We start from the raw sequence: 20200 nt of genomic DNA, 5'->3' as shown, positions 1-20200 counted from the left end.
CTCGTATAAAATAAAGTAAAATAGAGAATATATATATATATATATATACATACATATACATATATATATATATATATACACACACATATACGCATACACATACATTTATCCGTATAAAAAAATAGATGTAGTATAAGCCGGGACGTAAGAGTTCGGTGAACAAAAGGTCCTTGGGTTTAAATTAAATTAAAGGATTGCTTCACTAGGAACGGTAGTTTCAAGAGTCCACCATAAAACTTTAATTTTCTTGAAGTTCGATTATAAAGGCCATCAAATTTATGTTTATATAGACAGGCCAGACCTAGAAATTTGAATATGTACTTTATGGCGGTTCGATGGACCTGCCCCTCGTGTTCATAAACGAGGAAGTTTGGCGAGGGGGGCTATAAATTGGAGCTCAGACGAGCACTTGCCATGAAAATAACGATAAAGCAGAGACGTCTCTTCCGTGAGAAAGAGGTTGCAGGGAAGAGAAAAGGGCATCCCCTACTAGGCTACGAAGTTTATTTTAACTCTTTCAAAGCAGAATAAGGTTTTTCTAGCAGTGGCAACCATACTCCACCGTTGTACGTACCTGGTTCTTTTTTCTTTTTCTTTTTTTTTTACAAATTTGTATTGCGTGTCATTTGTCACCACCCAAGCAGACATCACAGCCAGGAATCCAGACCAAGCAGTCATCACAGCCAGAACGATCCAAGAAGCAATGAGCTGAACTGAGCATCAACCAAACAGAAAGGTCGACATCGTTGAGGTGTGTCTTATTGGTTTTAGAATACCGTTTGGAGCCTGATGTCGTTCGCATGACGAAGCAAGTAACTCCCCTCGGCAAATGATCGTTTGTTAACACCAGTGTAGCTAGAAACATCCTAATGGCAATCTGGTAACTCCCCACCGGCAGACGGATAGGGTATGATATGGTGTCTATCGTTTGATCATGTCCAACACCTGGGAAGCTGGTTGCCGTTCCCAGGACGTTTCCCAACCAAGTAACACTCTTCGACAAACGATAATGTCATATTGGTGCCGTGAAATCCATCGCATAGGAATAAGCTTAACCCTGCGAATTAAAAAAAAAAAAATTCTAGACGTTTCTAAAACGATTATTAAAAAATAGTTACCACGGTATAAAATCACAATACTTTCTAATCTGTGAAAAAAAGCGAACATGAATGTCACCATACACAGACATATTTGATTCAAATAGTGCAACCAGGAACAGTTTTCTCCTTCCTCCTTTAACTATCAGGAAGTTTCTCAATATGCTTCATGCACAAAAAAAAAATGATTTAAAAAAAAAAACGTCCTTCGATAAAATGAAAAAATATTTCATTTCTTAAAAAAAAAAAAAAAGAATATATTACGAAATAGTTCCGTAACAACATTCAAATAAATGTAAGGAAAGAAATTCTTCCTTAAAAAAACGTGAATACTTTAAATAATTAACCAAATAATTCAGTTCTCTATCACACCAAACTTTAAATATTATTATATACATATTTTATTATATATATATATATATATATATATATATATATATATATATATAAATATATATATATATGATATATATATTATAAATATATATATTATTAATATAAATATATATTATTATATATACTATTATTTTTTTTTTACATAGTGATCACCACTTATCAAGGCCCGGAAGCCACTCACGGATAAGGGTTATTGCAAGTACATTACGTTAGTGTGGAGATTTGATGAAGTGTTTACTTAAGGGGACGGTTCATTACGAATTTGTTAACATTGGACTTCTTCAAATCCAATGTTAACATCCAAGTTGTAGTCTGGTGGGAAGCAGGCAGACGGAACAGAGTTCCACAGGCGTGAAGTTCTAAGAAAGAAGCTTTGTTCATGGAATCCACGTTTTGATTTAGGCACAGATAAAGAGTGGGGAAAATTTTTCACAGTGGGTTCGGCTAGACGGGTGTTTTTCGTGAAAGATTGGCGAGGGGGGACCAGAGATTGGAGTTCAGACGAGCACCTGCCATGAAAATGACGATAAAACAAGGATAGGCTCGCAACGTCTCTTCTGTGGGAGAGGTTGCAGGGTAGAGAAAAGGGCATCCCCCACTAAGCCACAAAGTCTATTTTGTACTCTATATCTATATATATACATACATTATTAATATATATATATTTAATATATATATTATATATATATTATTAATATATATATTATTAATATATATTATATATATATTATATATATATATTATTAATTATATAATATATATATTATTATATATATTATTATATATACTATTATATATATACATTACTAATATATATATATTATATATACTATTATATATATAAATTATTAATATATATTATATATATATTAATAATATATATATTATTAATATATATATTATTAATATATATATTATATATACATATATTATTAATATATTATATATAAATATGTTAATAATATATATATTATTAATAATATATATATATATATATATATATATATATATATATATATATATATATATATAATTTTGAATTGTCGCATTTAGAGTAGAAAAATATATTTTTGAATATTTCAGTCACATAGCAGAAAACTAACTTTGGGTCTATTTCTTCTCCCCACCCCACACACACAAACACACTCTATATTTCTGTTACTTATGAAATAATTATTTTTTTCTAAGGAAATATTATGGCTGATACTAATTATATATATATATATATATATATATATATATATATATATATATATAGTCATCTACATACAGTACTGTTTCGCTGTTTCACAGCTCATCAGTTGAGCTAGACAGGCATAACTCTTGGTTCGTTCGCAATTAATAGTCTAAAAAACCACTGGACGGATGGCTTCCGCGTTTTGGTATATGTTTACTATATCCATGTGTGTTTTTATATATTTTTTTATTCATAACATTATACTTAATTTTTCTATGATAAATAGGTGGTTTACTTTCTATCAATAGGCCATTTTTTTTATTTAGGGACAATTATTTATTACCGCTTCCTGTCACGTGACCAGTGTTTCCAATTTAGCGGTTTTCCTGCTAGATCTGGAGATTTCGTTTTCAATCTAGCGGGGAATTTTAGAAAATCTGGAGATATTTCGTACCCACACACCCACAATTTTAGATTAAAAATAAAGAAAAGCGCTTGAAAATACTTTAAAACATAAAATAAACTCATTCATGTAAGTAAAAAAAAGTAGCATTTATTGCCTTTGGTAACAATTATTTATTGATTATTTGTTTTGTTTTTCACCTTTTATTCGGCTAACCATTCTTAAATCTCGCTATAAAATCGATTTTTCAAAGTACATTTTCGGGGGGGGGGGTATTCCAACCTCCGAAGTTTAGTTTAAAATATGATCTAAGCAATCCCGCTTAATTTAGAAGTATTTAATCGAAAATTGTAAAAAGCAAGAAACAACAGCAAAAAAAAAAAAAACTTGTACCAATACAGTAGAATTTAATTATCCACCAACCTAAATACTTTTAACATGCTTAAACAATTTTTTTTTTGTTTTTTTTATTTTTCTAATTTCAAAATATGTTGCACCATTATTGTGATGTTTAATTTGCAGTATATTTCAATTTAACTTTTATTATAAAAAGTTTGAGTTTATGATTTGTTTCTTGCAAAAAAAAAAATACCCTCTCTGAAAAAAAAACAGGTAAGACTAGCTGATAAAATATATAAGCCTTCTGGGGAGCTAACCGCTTCAATATAATTCCAGAAACATATAGTAAGAAAACACGCAACATTTTATATATTGAATATGCTATATTTATATTTTTTTTAGTGTAGGAAGTTAAAATATGGTGTTTTTTTGGGGGGGTGAATTAGCGATTTTTGAAAATTTCAGATGATAAGTTAAAAATCTAGCGATTTTCTGGACATTTCTTTCTCCTGACCTCGCGGGTTTTTTTAATGTCAGAAAAGGATATTTTGGTCTCACAGGCTTAATATAAACATAATGTGTTTACAATAGGCACCGCCAAAAATGGCCGCAAAATCAAGTTGTTGTTGTTTTTTAAAACATTTATTAAAATCAATTATTTCTGAGTAACTTTTTTTTTTCCAGAAAGATAAAACCCTGAATTTTATCATATAGAAAACAGAATAATGTAAAACTTTTTCTACTATTTTTAATTCAATTTTAAATGTTAAATTTTCCCAAAAAGTTAACAATTGACATTTTTTGTCTTGCACAAAAAACGTACTTAAATATTTAAAAAAAAAGGGTTTTTGAAATAATTAATTTATTTATTTATTGTCTAACTAAGATTTAGGATGATTTTTTAAGAGAATATGCAAAAATATTATAATATAAGTACCTGAATTTCAAATAATTCCACTTATTCATATAGGTAACCAAATATTTCGCGTCAACGTAGAGTTCAGATCGACTCTGTTTACGTTTTCTTTTGATGGTAAGAAAACTATGGAAGACCAAACAGGCCAAAAAAACTTATTTTTCAGTGACGAAAATTTCAATGTATTATTAAGCTGAGGCTGGCCAGTACCAGATGGGTGACCATTTGTATGAGTTTGGTTTTTAATGTGTATGTGTGTGGGAGCCAGGCTCCCCAAAATGGGGGGGGGCAATTTAAAGCAGAATAAAAAAAAATTATTTCAGCGCGTTTGGTCCACCGTAGTCGAAAGGCGGCAAACGTTTTCAAACGAGATCGAAAAAAATGATGCTATTTTTAACACAAAGGGCACAATATTTATCAAATTTTTTTTTTTTTGCATCGATTATTCAAAGCATGCCCTGTTTAATAATGGTCATGCATTATTCGGCTCGCTAAAAAAAAATTGTTAATTTATTTATCAAAGATTTTAAAATGGCTTTTTTCGCATAAATATTAAAAAAATTTTTTTTTTGTTTTGCTTAACTTAAATTAATTATTTTACTTAACATATTCACCGAATTTCACACTTCAAAACTCAAAAGCGGGATAATTAAACACAATCGAAGTTCTGATATTCAGACGTCAAAATAAGGTATGCAAACAATTTTTTTTTTTTTTTTTTTTTAATCTATAATTCTGTCCCTTACAACAACACAATATGTTTTGTTCAGTTTCAGATGATTATTTTAAACATATTTGTTCCCACTTCAAAACAAGGGGGGGGTTGTAAGCAAAAAAAATATATATATAAATATCGTTTATGAAAAATAAGTACACTGTTATAAAGTTCATTCTTCTCCTAATAATCGCTGAAAATTTCGTATTGATCGGATAATTACCTGATTTTTGGTAGATTTTTAAGAAGACGGTCCGTCAAAAAGTACTGACCTGCCCCCCCAGTTTTGGCGGTGCCTAGTTTACAATATCGGTAAATTTTCAATGGGTTTAATCACATGATTATTGATAATGTAAACATGTGATTGAAATTTGATTTAAATTAACCGCACGTGGTCGCTTTGTTATCAAATATTCATCGAAAAGTGGTAGGGACATACAATGAATGCCGACGCTCAAAGTGTATAAACATTTCAGCCCTTCCCTTTACTTAAAAATTCACTAAAAATCAGGAAATTAACCAATTTTAATGAAAATTTCAGTATTTATCAAATAATGATCGCAGAATATAATGAACTTATATTTACTTAACTCTTAGTGAAAATGTTTAACTTTGTTTAAACAAAAAATACCTTTATTAAAGTTATGGTTTTCAGTAGTAAATAAAAACGCAAGAATTTATTTTTGCTTTTTTTATATAAATAAAGCATCGTAATTTGTAACAATGAAAAATAATTTTCACAGGAACATTCCGAAAAAAGCCCCTAAAGTCCGTATTAATGAATTCGAAGAAAAATAAATTTCTCACATACTATCAAGAAATAAAAGATTCAATTAGATTCCTATTTCAGTCACCTAAATTATTTAGGGTGAAATGAGTTTAGGAATTTATAGCCAAACATATTTTTTTTTGCTTAAAAAAATAGCATTAATGCAGTAAGTTATGTAACATTTGCATAGAATGCTCTGATTTACGGTTGTTGTAAAAATGGAACGGAAATTTAAATTTCGTTCCCTTTTAAATTCGGTACATTTTTACATTACGTCCAACTAATCGCTCACATTCGACCCGTGAACTTTTATAGCTTTTCGGGTATGCTGGCAAGGTTAGGGGTGTCTATTCCGAAAGCTGTTCTAACATGGGTAGATTGGTAGGTGTATCAGAAATTTCGTGAACAATAATGAATAATTCCACCCCGGCTTTCCGAGCTTATAACTCCTCGAAAAATGTATCTCAAGCTCTAAGCAAGGACCAAGGTTTCATTAAAAAAAAAACAAAAAAAAAACAAACAACGTGGTTTTTAAAAAAAAAAAGGTTTTAAACTTCATACTTCAAAGGTAAATTTCTAAAAACACTACTTTTTTTGTTTTAAATTTGAATATATTATTTATTGACCCTTTCTCTTCAATTTGTGATATATAACACTTTGGTGAGTAAATTAATTATTTACTTTTTAATAGACATTTCAAAATGTGAGGCGTGAATTATTATATGTCTTTCCAAGCTTATAACTACTCGAAAAATGTAACTCAAGCCCTATTTTTTTTCAATTAAAGGAGCAAGGACCAACGTTTCATTAAAAAAAAAAGAAAAACAGCGTGGTTTTAAAGAAAAAAACTTCGAACTTTACAGGTAAATTTCCAAAAAACACTACTTTTTGTTTTAAATTTAAATATATCATTTATTGACCTTTTCTCTTCAATTTGTGATATATAAAACTTTGGTGAGTAAATTAATTATTTACTTTTTAATAGACACTTGTAAATGGGGGGAGTGAATATAAAAAAAAACGTTTGTCTAAAATATTCTATTCGGTGTATTGGAAAGAGCATAAAATTTCACATTGATCCTGAAAATATCGTAAAAATAGAATCAATAGAAAAATTTTGATAGATTTATAAATTTTAAAAATTGAAAAATATTAAGTTCGTAAAATTCATTACTGTTTGTTAAAAAATTAAAAAAATATTTCTATTACTTTTAAAACAACTTTAATAGTTTATTTTGGAAGTATAATCCATAAAGAAAATAAACAACCCACTTTTAAAAGAGAAATTACGAGTTTTTTATATTTTATTCGCAGTTTCGTGATAGGGGTGTCAAAAATTCCTACAAAAATTCTGATACATCTACTAGATTGGAGTATTTATTCGTTGTAAACGTACCCGACAACCTATAAATGTCGACATTTCCAATGTGAATGGTAAGCTGGACTTATGTAAAAAATAAAAAAAGATATACCAAACTGACTTTTTCGTTATTAACTTTTTTTTAATATGTTGTGTTTTATATACATAAAGTACAATTGTTGAATGTTACTGTTTTGATTATATTCGTTGGGGGGCGCAATTAAAAAATTAACAAAGATTAAAATGGAGTAAAATTTAAGTTTCCGTTCCATTTTTACAACAACCATAGAACAGCGCATAGCAAGTTTTATCGTAATTTATAAGAATAATGTTGAAACACTAAATCAACATTTTATTTATTTTTTTGCATAATTAATGATGGAAGTATTTTTCTGTTTATTTTCTGAACATCTATTAAAAAATAATTTGTACATTCTCATGAAAAAAAGAATCAAACTTTTCTCTACATTCACATAACTATTTCCAGTGTTCATGTAAAGCATTCATCTGTTCTTTTTATAATAAAAATTCTGTTTTAAAAGAGAAACGTTTACTGCCAAATTTCTTTTAAAAAAAGTGCAAGTTTTCCTGAAAAAAAAACTTTCACCTAAACATTGATGGTAAAAAATTAATCTTTTTTGAGGAAAAAAAATAACTTTTATTGATTAAAAAAATTGCAAAAAATAATAAAAGTAAATAAACGAACAAAATGCAATTTTTCTTGAGGAATGTGTTCCATTTTAACAAACTAATCCACAGCAACGCGTGGCCGGGTACAGCTAGTATATAATATAAAGCTGAATGTTTGTGTGTGTGTGTGTGTGTGTGTGTGTGTGTGTGTGTGTGTGTGTGTGGTCACGAATAGGCTCCTATATGGTTGACTATCTTAAAAAACTGATTACATATAATGATAGAAGATGTATCGAGACACAGGAATGGGTATGTTTGATCTGGCAGAACGGTGGTTCATTAAAATTGTAGGGTCTGCGTTTCCACAAAGTATGGAAATAAAAAATTTAAAAAAAAAACGTTTACAAGTGTTTTTGATATAGATGTACATAATAATACTTAGATAAGTATGTTTTAACTTAAATAGGAATGGTATAATAAAATTGTGGGGTCTGCGTTCGCGCCTGGCCTCCATAGAATGGAAATAGGCACAAACTTTAATAAAGACTTTTCATATCTATCTGCGTAAGTATACTTTGATAACTATGTTTCAGTTTGAAGAAATATGGTATAATAAAATCATGAGGGTGTTCGTTCGCGCCTGACCTCCATAGAATGGAAATATGTCACAAAGTTTAACAAGGTTTTTTAATATAGATCAACAGAATATTGTGACAAGCGTTTCAGTGTGAACATGTATGGTATCATAAATTATGGGGTTTATCTATTTTATTTTTACTTTCATATTTTGCTTTGGTTTTGATAGTCCAAAGTTCAACCCAAATTCACAACCCTTCCTTTTCATAACGTATCATCTATATATATAAAAGCGAAAATGTGTGTTTGTATGTATGTATGTATGTATGTATGTATGTATGTATGTATGTGTGTGTGTATTTGTATGTATGTATGTATGTGTGTTTGTATGTCTCGCAAAAACTTTCCACACGGGTCACGGATTTTCGCCAGATCGATATCATTTTAAACTTCCAACCTTCGCCCGACAAATATCGAAAAATTGGCCAAAATAGTTAATTTTTTCACCCTGAAATCATCACTTTTCTACAGGGGGGCAGCAAAAACCCTCCTCTCATGACGAATTCGCTTCTACACATGCGTCATACGACGTCGTAACCTGATTTACTTTAAATATTTGAAAAAGCCACACAATTTCGGCGACGTCGTTTTAGCTCAGTTGCTTAGAGCGCGGCCTCATTATCTAAGGGTTTTGGGTTCGAATCGCTGTGTGAGATGTTTTCTTTTTTTTTTTTTTTGTAATGTTAATATTGAAGCAGGTTTATTTAAGCCATTTTTCACGTGTTTTGGGGGGGTATTTTTTACGTTCCTGTTTCTGTTTTTTGGGTTTTTTTTACTTCGCTTATTCTCAGGTTTTCATTAACACCCCCCAACCCCGCCCGACCACTTACACCCAAAAACACCCGGGAAACGCCGGGTACCCCCTGGGGTTATTTAAGCCATTTTACACGTGTTTTTTTTTGTTTTTATTTTCCAGATATTTAAAAGAAGTTTTAACGTTCGTTTTTTTGTTTTCTTTTTCGCGTTTTCCTTTTTTGTTTTTCCCATTTTTACATTTAACATCGTTCGTTTGCCTTACGTTAGTTTTTAGTGTTTTTTTTTTTCGATTTTTTTAAATTTACTTCGCTTATTCTTATTTTTTTATTAACACCCTGCCCGAACACTACACCTCGAAACACCCGGGCAACGCCGGTTATCCCCCCGCTAGTATATATACATGTATATATATATGTGTGTGTGTGTGTGTGTGTGTGTGTGTGTGTGTGTGTGTGTATATATATACAAATTTTTCTTGAACTTTTAATATTTTTAAAGAGAAATATTATTTATGAACTTAATACTTAAGGTGATTCTGGATTTTTATATGATTTTTAAAGAAAAATTATTTGTTGACAGTAACTTTATAAATAAATATATACGTGGGTATTATATGTACGCATATATATATGTGTGTATTCATTTCAATGGGGCAAATAGGCCATGGTTTTTAGTGCCATCCTTTGCCCGTTTGCGAGAGTTACTGTGTATTAGAATCCCTAATCTTCCCTTTGTGAGTTTTTAACTTTTCAAAAACTGATGTTTTGAGGAGCGGGACTTCCGATCCAGTGTAGATCCGCATCTCTATCGGTTACCCCTTATTTTAACTCTGCACTCCATTTCTTGGGCCTTGGTTCGGGAGTTTATTTTTTGGGTCTCTCTATTTTTCCGAGTCTAGTTATAAGTATTTATAAATTTCGGAACTCCCTAAATTTCCCCGGGTGGTATAACAGTCAGCGGTCTATGATCGTTAATCTAATATTTCTCCATTCTGGGTTTTACAAGCCTCACCATAATAGGTCCTGCTATAATAATCCAGGAGTTTGTTTACTGGAATACGTTCAATACGCATTTTGATTGGCTGTCGGCTATCTCCAACCTCGGTTTGGATTTCATTCGAATGTTTCTATGTCTTGAGTACTTCGGACAGATAGCGTTGATACTCATGCCATACCTGACTTCAGCTGACCACTGCACCCACACTTTTGTTTATTCGTAGACAAAAGAACTGTTATATTTTCCCAATTTTTTCTTAAGTCGTATGAATTGTGGGTTGATAATGTTCTGCTTCATCGATACATTGTCCCAAATATGCACTAGTGCATTTAATCACTCAGATTTCTTCGTAGAACCCTCAGCAAATTATCACACTATATAATAGCACATATACAACTAAAAACACGATCATGATTTTAGATGTATCATGGGTTTGTTCTGAAGAAAATGGTGTAAAACAATACTCTATGTCCTTGCTTTGTGCCCACTGGCTTCCTTTTTATCCATTTGTGTCATTTTATCGATATCACGTGCCATTTTATCTGTGCCATTATTACGATGCACACTTAAACTTAGTTATATGTAACTATTGCTTTTTGTTCACATGGTTTCGTGTGAATCTCCATTTCACTCCAGCACTTCACGCCCTGAACATTCGATCACTTCATCTACTAATCTGTTTCGCACTTCAATTATCTTAATTTATTAACGCACAAGCCGAAAGGCTCGACATAGAAGTGTTTCCAGGAAATGTTGCATTCCATTCATATATATATATATATATATATATATATATATATATATATATATATATATATATATAAATGATTATATAATCATTTATATATATATATATATATATATATATATATAAATGATTATATAATCATTTATATATATATATATATATATAAATGATTATTGCATTCCATTCATATATATATATATATATATATATATATATATATATATATATATATATATATATAATCATTTTGAATTATGATTGAATTATAAATTTTACATTCCATTCATTCTTATTTTATATTCATAATATTTTACCTGTTTTCGTCGACTCTCCTCAACAAACATCTTAAAGACAAGGTAGCGCCATTTTCACCCGCTACAAATTGTTCTAGTACCACGGCCACCAGTTTTGCCGCGTGCAATTTTGTTCTGTGATAATATTGAATTAATTACTGGTTATTCCAAAATTTCTTGAAAACAACCCCCAACTTCTAACTTAAAAGTTTCTAGATATGTATTGCTAAACTTTCACATTACTTGGGTTTAACAGTTAAAATCTGTTTACTTTTCTGTCACCATATTCAATAAACAACCGTTCTACATTTCACACGTGGAATCTTCTTCTTCCAACATTTGCTTATGTAAATTAGTAAGAATGTATGTTTATCTGCTAATACGGACTAAATTTTTGTATTTTTCCTGAGGTCAATTACCATTCGTTGTTTGTTTTTTTATTATTTACAATATTAATTATGGTATATCCCACTATAAAACAAATTAAACAGTGCCTCGCTCAATAAGTTTTTTTTATTACGTCAATTAAAAGATAATATCTTCGGGATTATTTTGTCCTTGGATACGTTTTATAAATTTATTTTAATTTTATTAGTTAGTTTCGACGATTTATTTCATATACTTTTTTAATAACACAAATAGGCTACAAATATCTGGCTATAAAGGTTAGGACGTGGGAGAATCTCGAAAAATATATATACACAGTGGGATTTCTTTTTAGTTTGAATAACATTAGTTTCTCGGGAAACTTCTGTATTGTTATTGGAACTCAGTTTGTACTATAAACCTTTAAACATTGTTTCTCGCTTGAAATGGCACTGTTTATGCGATTCTTTCACACGTACGCTTCGTGTGTTTGAATTAATCAGTCATTCTTTCATGGATATTTTTATGACAAAATAATCAAATAAAAATAAATATCTTTTTCTCGACAAAATAATTCAAACCATAGTTTTAATTAATTATAACTTTACTAGATTTATTTCGAAATGAACAAGTCAATAAACACCATTCGTGAAACATTTATTTTGCTTTGATTTTTTTTCTTTTCATTTATTTGTTTATTTATTAAGACTTTAAAAAATTATTCATTATGCGTAAACAGTAATATTTTCTCATTATTCCAAGTTCAAATATGAACAACTTGTATCCAATAATCGGTATCTCTATCTCTACTACTAAAAGGAACCCGGCCTCTGTGGGGGGGGCGTATGTACGCGTGTGTGCCTGTGTGTGTGTTTGTGGGTGTGTTTGTGGGTGTGTGTGTGGGTGCGTGGGTGCGTGTGTGTGTGTGCATGTGTGTGTGTGATTGTGTGTGTGTTTGTGTGTGCCTATGGACCCGAAATAATTCAATGAAATAAAAAACATGCGATTTTGACTAAAGTGAATACCTTGCATGGCCTAACGTAACAAGTTCATTTAAGAAGTTTTATTAACGCACAAGCCGAAAGGTTCCACATATAAAATCAACATTAGATTTCTTTGATACGACAGGGGTGCGTTAAAATGAATGTTTCTGTTTAGAGCAACATTTAACCATGCTTGACTTTCACATTTTAAACTTTAATTCAAGCCATTATATATAAAAATGATTTTATAAAATCAACAGTATGTTTTCTACAGTGCAATATAGACTATAATGTCTTGTAGACGAAGTACTTGCAAAGGGTCATGTGAAGGTTTCTTCTGGTGCACTGCGATGCTTCCCCGACTAGAGCAGGAAATCAGTCGAGTTGAGTTAAAAATGAGCGATTTCACCGATTTGCACGACAATAAAAATATGGGAGTGCGAAATATTGGTTGATCATATTCAATCTCGGACAACGTCGGATCTCTTTGCTAGTAAAAAATAAACGATACAATGACTGCCAGCGATTAAGACACTGAATCAATTAAAAGCAAATTGAAACGTTATTTAATTACAATACAAACAATCTACATCTTGATCATCAAAATGTGAAGTGTCACTATTGTAGAATTGAACGAAATATTTATCGCAATGAAACTTTCATATTTCTTTTCTTTCATGGCATTTTCAATTCAAATGAAATTCTGTTTTGTCTTCATTAAGCGAACACATTTGTTCAACTATTTCGGTGGAGTTGATTTGCCATAATTTTATAACAGTCTCTACGATTGGCATATCCCCATTCGATGTCTGTCTCTCACTCTGTCTCTCACTCACTCTCTCTCCCTTCTACTTTATTTCCTATTCTTATCCGGTTTAAATTTACATCAAAACATCTGATGTCGCTATTATGTACAGCACAGATGTAGCTGATATGTCAGATTTTTATATAATTTATGCTACGATTGATACTTTCTCTCCATCTATCATCCAACACAACTAAGAGGCTAAGATTATCCGAAAAACTGGGATCCAACATGATCAGAAACAGCATGCGTTATTCTCAAGCAAGAAACCCGTACAATTTGATCTTAGCCAACTAATCATAAACATGACTAATATGAGTTTCTTGATGCTGTAACATTTACTTTTTTAAAGTTAAATAATCCATTTAGTATTTCATCGGACAATGCCAGGATACAAGTCTTGCTAGTTAAGAAATTTTTAATATAAAAACTTATATTGGTGTTTATGTAATTTTAGATATTTGTAAAAATATCATCATATTTTCTTACTTGTGGTCATTTGAATCTGTTGGCGTGGAAGACATATCAATGCTTTTTCCATCTGGCCACCTGTATTTGATAAAGAATTAATCCAAACATTTAGGATATTTATAAGATTAGATTTACATTTAGAAAATTAAAGATGTTTAAAGTATTGCTATCAATAGCATAACAATGCACGTCTAGGAAAAGATAACATTAATGGAAGTATTAATAAATATGTGATCTCCAAGAGTATTTCTATTTTACGCACGACATGCAAGGATTCCTGTTTGTTTTGGTGCGGTGATTTTTGCGGTGCGCGGAAAGAGTTGCATGTGTAATGGAATCAAATACCTACGCAAAAGAATCAATATGTGCCGCTTTTATACATATATATATATATATATATATATATATATATATATATATATATATATATATATATATCCCTGATATATATATATATATCCCTGTATTGGCATCCCCGAAACCTTTGACCTTCATGGAGTGGAAACTAAAACTTGCTATATGGTTTTAAATTATCTAAAATAACAGCAAGGGGGAGACTTGATTCCAAATAGTTCTCATATGTTATATCTCAATTCTTTAGGAAATAGGGTACGATTATGAATATCTCCAGTATTTAAGAATCTTTATATACTGTGAAATTTACTTTATGTATGAAAACCAAAGGTGGGGGATATAACATGAGAAATATTTGGAATGAAGTTTCCCCTTGCTGTTATTTCAGATTATTTGAAACCATAGCAGCAAGTTTTAGTCTCCCCTCCACCAAAACCAGAGGTTTGGAGAAATACCATATTTTGTTGGCTTTCATGGCTTATGGGAGGTGCGACATTGTTTGACTGTGGAAATACATACATATATATATACTCCTATAAATCTGGTTTTCTTTTGTATGTATCGATATTCATATTAAAAAAAACCTTTTCTATATATTTAAAAAGAAAATACAATTTTCTTATATCTTGGTTGTGGAATTGCATTCACTAGCAAACGATCTAGCTAATTTGCATATTCTTTTAAACATTCATGTTACTTAATTCCCTATTAGTTGCTTCGGTTTTTTAATAAGATAATCATCTTTAGTTAACTATTACCTGTAATTATATTCATGCAGATATTCTACATGATTTATACTTGCATAATATTTGCGAAAAAAGTTTATAGTAAACACAAAATTGTTTCCATATATATTTATGTATGCGTATATATTTTTGTTAAACAAATCTATCAATCTATCTATTATTTTTCTATCTATATACCTATAAAAGTGAACGCGTCTGTGTGTGTGTCTGTGTACGTTTCCCTACGCAATAAGTCTGTCAATTTTTAGTCTGCAGCCTCGAAATTTGATATACAGGGTACTGAGATTTGGGAAAATCGATGTGATCGGTTTTGGCCAGAAATTTGGCGATGAAGGGGTCAAAGTTCAACGATTTGACCTTTGAGAACTCTACCAAACTCCTCCGACAATTTTTGGTCTAGGCACTTGAAATTTTAGATATAGGTTCCTTGGACATGGATCTAACTTAATAACTTGATTTGAGCCCAAACCAATAAATTTTAAGGGGTCATAATAGGGGTCAAAGTTTAAAAAAATTGACCTCTGCGGTCTCTTCCAAATTACTCAGACAATTTCTGGTCTAAATATTTGAAATTTTACATAAAGGGTATTCAGAAAGAGGACAAGCTTTTTCATCAGTTTGGGTCGAAAATTTTTAGTTACCAATATATAAATGTATGTATGTATGTATGTATGTTTGCATGTCTGCCTTAAACTTTCAATAGAGACGACGGATTTTACCAAGATTAGTATCGTTTTAAAGTTTGACCTTTCATACGACAAATATCGAAAAATTGGCTAAAAACATTAATATCTTCCCCTTCAACTAGGCACTTTCTACAGGGGGGGGGTCACTTTTTTCGCCGATATTTTGAAAGTTATCCTCTCCTTTAGATTGTCTAGCCTTAATTTAAAAAAAAAAAACGGTTTGGCGGTGGTCGTAACAGCATAAACGTTAGGTTTTACCCCGTTCTTTTCCTCCTTTGCGATACGGGTTCGAGCCTGCCTTCCTACTGCCACTTTTATTTTTGCTCAACATACACATCCAAACACCCGGGCAACGCCGGGCTGAAATGCTAGTATATATATATATATATAATATATATATATATATATATATATATATATAAGGCATTTTGTGTGCATGTCTTTGTGTATCTGTGTATGAGTGAGGTCACTATGGACTCCAAAACTGATGAGTTGATTTTTTTTAATTTCACACAAACGTACTTTATGGGAGTATTCTTAGATAGTTTTTATATTGGAATGCCTTCAATAAGTATCAAAAGTCGATAATAGAAAAACTTCGATTAAAGAAGAAACAGTCTGATTTTGACTAAAGTTAACACCCATATACAGCCTAACATCAAAAGTACATTTGAGAATTTATTGCCACAAAAACGAGAAAGGTCTTGCGCATAAAATCAACAGTATGTTGTTTGATAAGACAGAGCGCGTTCGAAACGAATGTTTCTGTTTAGAACACAATTGAACGATGATACTTGACTTTTGCATTTTAAATTTCGTTTCATTATATATGAAATAAATTTATAAAATCCGCAGTAGGTTCTCTACAGTGCAATTTAAACTACAATATATTCTGGACTAAGTCACTGCGAAAAGGCACGTGAAGCTTCCTCCTGGTGTAAAACCGTGGGTCACTGATTAAAGCATGCAATTACTCGATTTAATTGAAAACTGAGCTAGTTCACCGATTCCGATAGCAATAAAGTATTGAAAATGTGACGTATTCGTTGATTCTCGTTCCATCTCGAGCAATGTCGAGCCTACCTGTAAGTACATGTACATATATATATATATATATATATATATATATATATATATACTAAGCCCGGCTTTGCTCGGGCCCTATGTACTGTTCATAATTTTAAGTGCATATGTATATATATATTTAAAAGTTTGACTCATGTTCATGTTACCCACATCTAAAATGTCAAGTGTTTAGACACAAAATTGGAGGGGGAGTTCGGTAGAGTTGTAGTATTGGGAATCCCAGCTTAAATACTATATAGGTAGTTTTCGAAATAGAAAGTTATGTAAGCATATTTTGTTTCCCAACAGCGATTTAGCGGGGTCAGAAAAGGTTGGGTTTGACAGGCGTCAGACCAAGTCACACTTGACGACCTAGATAGAATGCACCAGAAATAAGGGATGATACGGGATTGTGGTCGTAGGCTTCTGGTTGACGACCATATGTAGAAAGTGGTTTTGGGCAGCAGAGAAAGCAGATCGGAGAATCCAGTTCTCCCGACAACCAGGGTCCGAGATATTAGACTTTCCTTGAATAAAAGATTGAAGCTTCAAATCCCATCTTGTGTTCATTAATGAATCTGTCTGCAGTAGTACTACTCCCCACAAGATGGCAGACGAGCAGCGACCAGAAGGTATCATCTGCTGGCCAAGGCAAGCAGGTATGACCACATTATTGTTGCACATATACATCTCGGAGACTTTCAAGGCAAAAGAAACGGTGTAAGGATAAGAACACGCCCCCACACACACATATATAACAGGTAACTGCAAGTAATATACGTAAAAGCATACACACCCATACACATATATGTAAGAACATTGATAAACGTAAACGAAACGTAAAAGTAACAAGAAACAGTAAAAAGAAAACGAAGTAAAAGTAAACGATTAAATAAATAATAAATAAACACGCGAACCCAATATTTACAGAGTCTGCAAAGGTCAACTCTTCCAACTTTGACCTCTAAGAAGCCATATTTTCAACCAAAAACTGATTTAAAAGTTTGCTACATTTCTGATTACCATTTATGTAAAGTTTCAAATGTTTAGACCCAAAATTTGCTGAATAGTTTGCTAGAGATTGCAAACGTCGCATCTTTTAAGCTTTTAACCTTTCGCAGCCAAATTTTCGGCCAAAAAACGGATTAAAAATCTTGCCCTATACCTGAATACACTTTATGTAAAATTTCAAATGTTTAGATCAAAAATTGGCTGAGTAATTTGGTAGAGACCGCAGAGATTTTTTTTTTTTTTACCCCGGTTTTAATTCCTTAACATTTATTGTTTTGGGCCAAAATCAAATTTAAAAGTTTTAACCATGTTCATGTAACCTACATCTAAAATTTCAAGTGTTTAGACCCAAATTGGCGGAGGGGTTTGGTAGAGTTTTAAACGGTCAAATCGTTGAATTTTGACCCCTTCACAGCCAAATCTCTTGCTGAAATACCCCTTATGTCAAATCTCGAATCTGTAGACTGAAAATTGACAGAGTAGTTTTGTAGGGAAATGTACATACACGGACACACACACACAGACAATTTCACTTCTATAGATTTACTAGCATTTCAGCCCGGCGTTGCCCGGGTGTTTGGGGGGGGGGTGTTCAGCAAAAAAAAGTCAATTTTTTTAATTTTAACTCCTATTATGATCCCTTAACTTTTATTGTTTTGGGTTCAAATCGAGTTATTAAGTTAGATCCATGTCCAAGGAACCTATATCAAAAATTTCAACACCCAAATTGTCGGAGGAGTTTAGTAGCGTTCTCAAAGGTCAAATCGTTGAACTTTGACCCCTTAACAGCCAAATTTCTGGCCAAACATGGACAGATTTTCCCAAATCTCAGTACCCTGTATATCAAATTTTGGGTCTGTAGACTAAAAATTGACAGAGTTATTGCGTAGGAAAATGTACACAGACTCACTCACACTTTCACTTTTATATATATGAGAGGCGTGCAATAAGTAATGCCCCTGACCCACTTCCATTTTTCTGATCTAGCTGAAATTTTGCATGGTTAATGATTTATATCTGTACGGGTTATGTGGCAAATTACAGCTCTGAACTATTGTGGTTTCTGCTTTACAGGTGCTTGAACTGAGTCAGGTGTGAAATGGAGCCTGTTGAATTTCGAGCAGTGATCCAGTTTTTGTATTTGAAAGGACGCACACCACAGGAGACTTTTGATGAAATGAAAGAAACGTATGGTGATAATGCCCCATCATATGACCTTGTAAAACACTGGCATTGTGAATTCAAACATGGCCGGAAGTCTGTGGAAACAGCTCCCAAACCTGGTCGCCCCCCTTCTGCCATTGATAAGGCATCTGTCCGTCAAGTTGAGGCTGCCATTTTGGAAGATCGGCGCATTACTATTCGCAAAATAGCCCAAGATGTCAAGATTAGTACAGGGTCTGTGGAAACTATCATTCATGACCATTTGCATATGCATAAGGTGTCTGCTAGATGGATTCCCAGGTTGCTCACACCATTCCAGAAGCGAGAACACGTCGAGTGTTTGAGAATGAATTTGAAGATGTGCCAAGAAGATGAGTCAAAGTTTTTCAAAAGATTGATTACACAGGATGAAACCTGTGTCCATCACTATGATCGAGAGACCAAAGCCCAGTCAATGCAGTGGAAGCACTTGGATTCACTACCTCCAAAGAAGGCAAGGGTGCAGCCCTCCGCTAACAAGGTCATGCTCGCAGTCTTCTGAGACCAGGACGGAGTAGTGATGACAGATTTCCTGACAAAGAGTACTACAATTACAGGAGCCTATTATGCTTCACTTTTGAGGAAATTAAGGGAAGCTATCAAAATCAAGGGGCGGGGCAAGATCAGCAAAGTGACCCTACCCCTTGCAGGACAACGCTCCGGTCGACCCTCGTATGTCGCCAGATCAGAAGCACAGGTGTGTGGTTATGATCCTCCCTACTCTCCTAACCTTGCACCCTCTGACTTTCACCTCTTCCCAGCCATGAAGTTGTTTTTGAAAGGAAAGCGTTTCTCAGATGATACAGCCTTGATTTCCGAAGTCACGTCGTGGTTGGAGGACCAACCTGGGATGTTCTACAAAAACGGTCTCCAGAGCTGCATCAAACAATGGGAGAAATGCATTACTCTGTGTGGTTCCTGTGTAGAGGAAGACTAATAACTGTGCCAACTTTCGTTGCTCTACTGCTTTGGGAAGTGGGTCAGGGGCATTACTTATTGCACGCCCCTCGTATAATAGATAGAGGTGTGTGCGCGCGTGTGTGTACATATATATGTAATATAAATAAAATTAAAAAATAAATATTATTCTTTATTAGAATCTATCAAGATAATAGAAAGCTCATTATACTAGATAGAGTAATAAAAAAACTGATGATAAAATAAAAATTGAATTAATTATAATATTTATTAATCTATCACATATTGAAAAAATGAATACAATAAAAAATAATTCTTCACGCATAGATTTTCGAAAATAAAATTTAGAAAAAAGTGTATT

Source organism: Euprymna scolopes, chromosome 26, assembly GCF_053919585.1.
Source record: "Euprymna scolopes isolate OS-2025 chromosome 26, ASM5391958v1, whole genome shotgun sequence".
Taxonomy (NCBI): Eukaryota; Metazoa; Mollusca; class Cephalopoda; order Sepiida; family Sepiolidae; genus Euprymna; species Euprymna scolopes.
The sequence above is the reverse complement of the archived record's forward strand: the minus strand, read 5'-3'. Positions refer to the sequence as shown.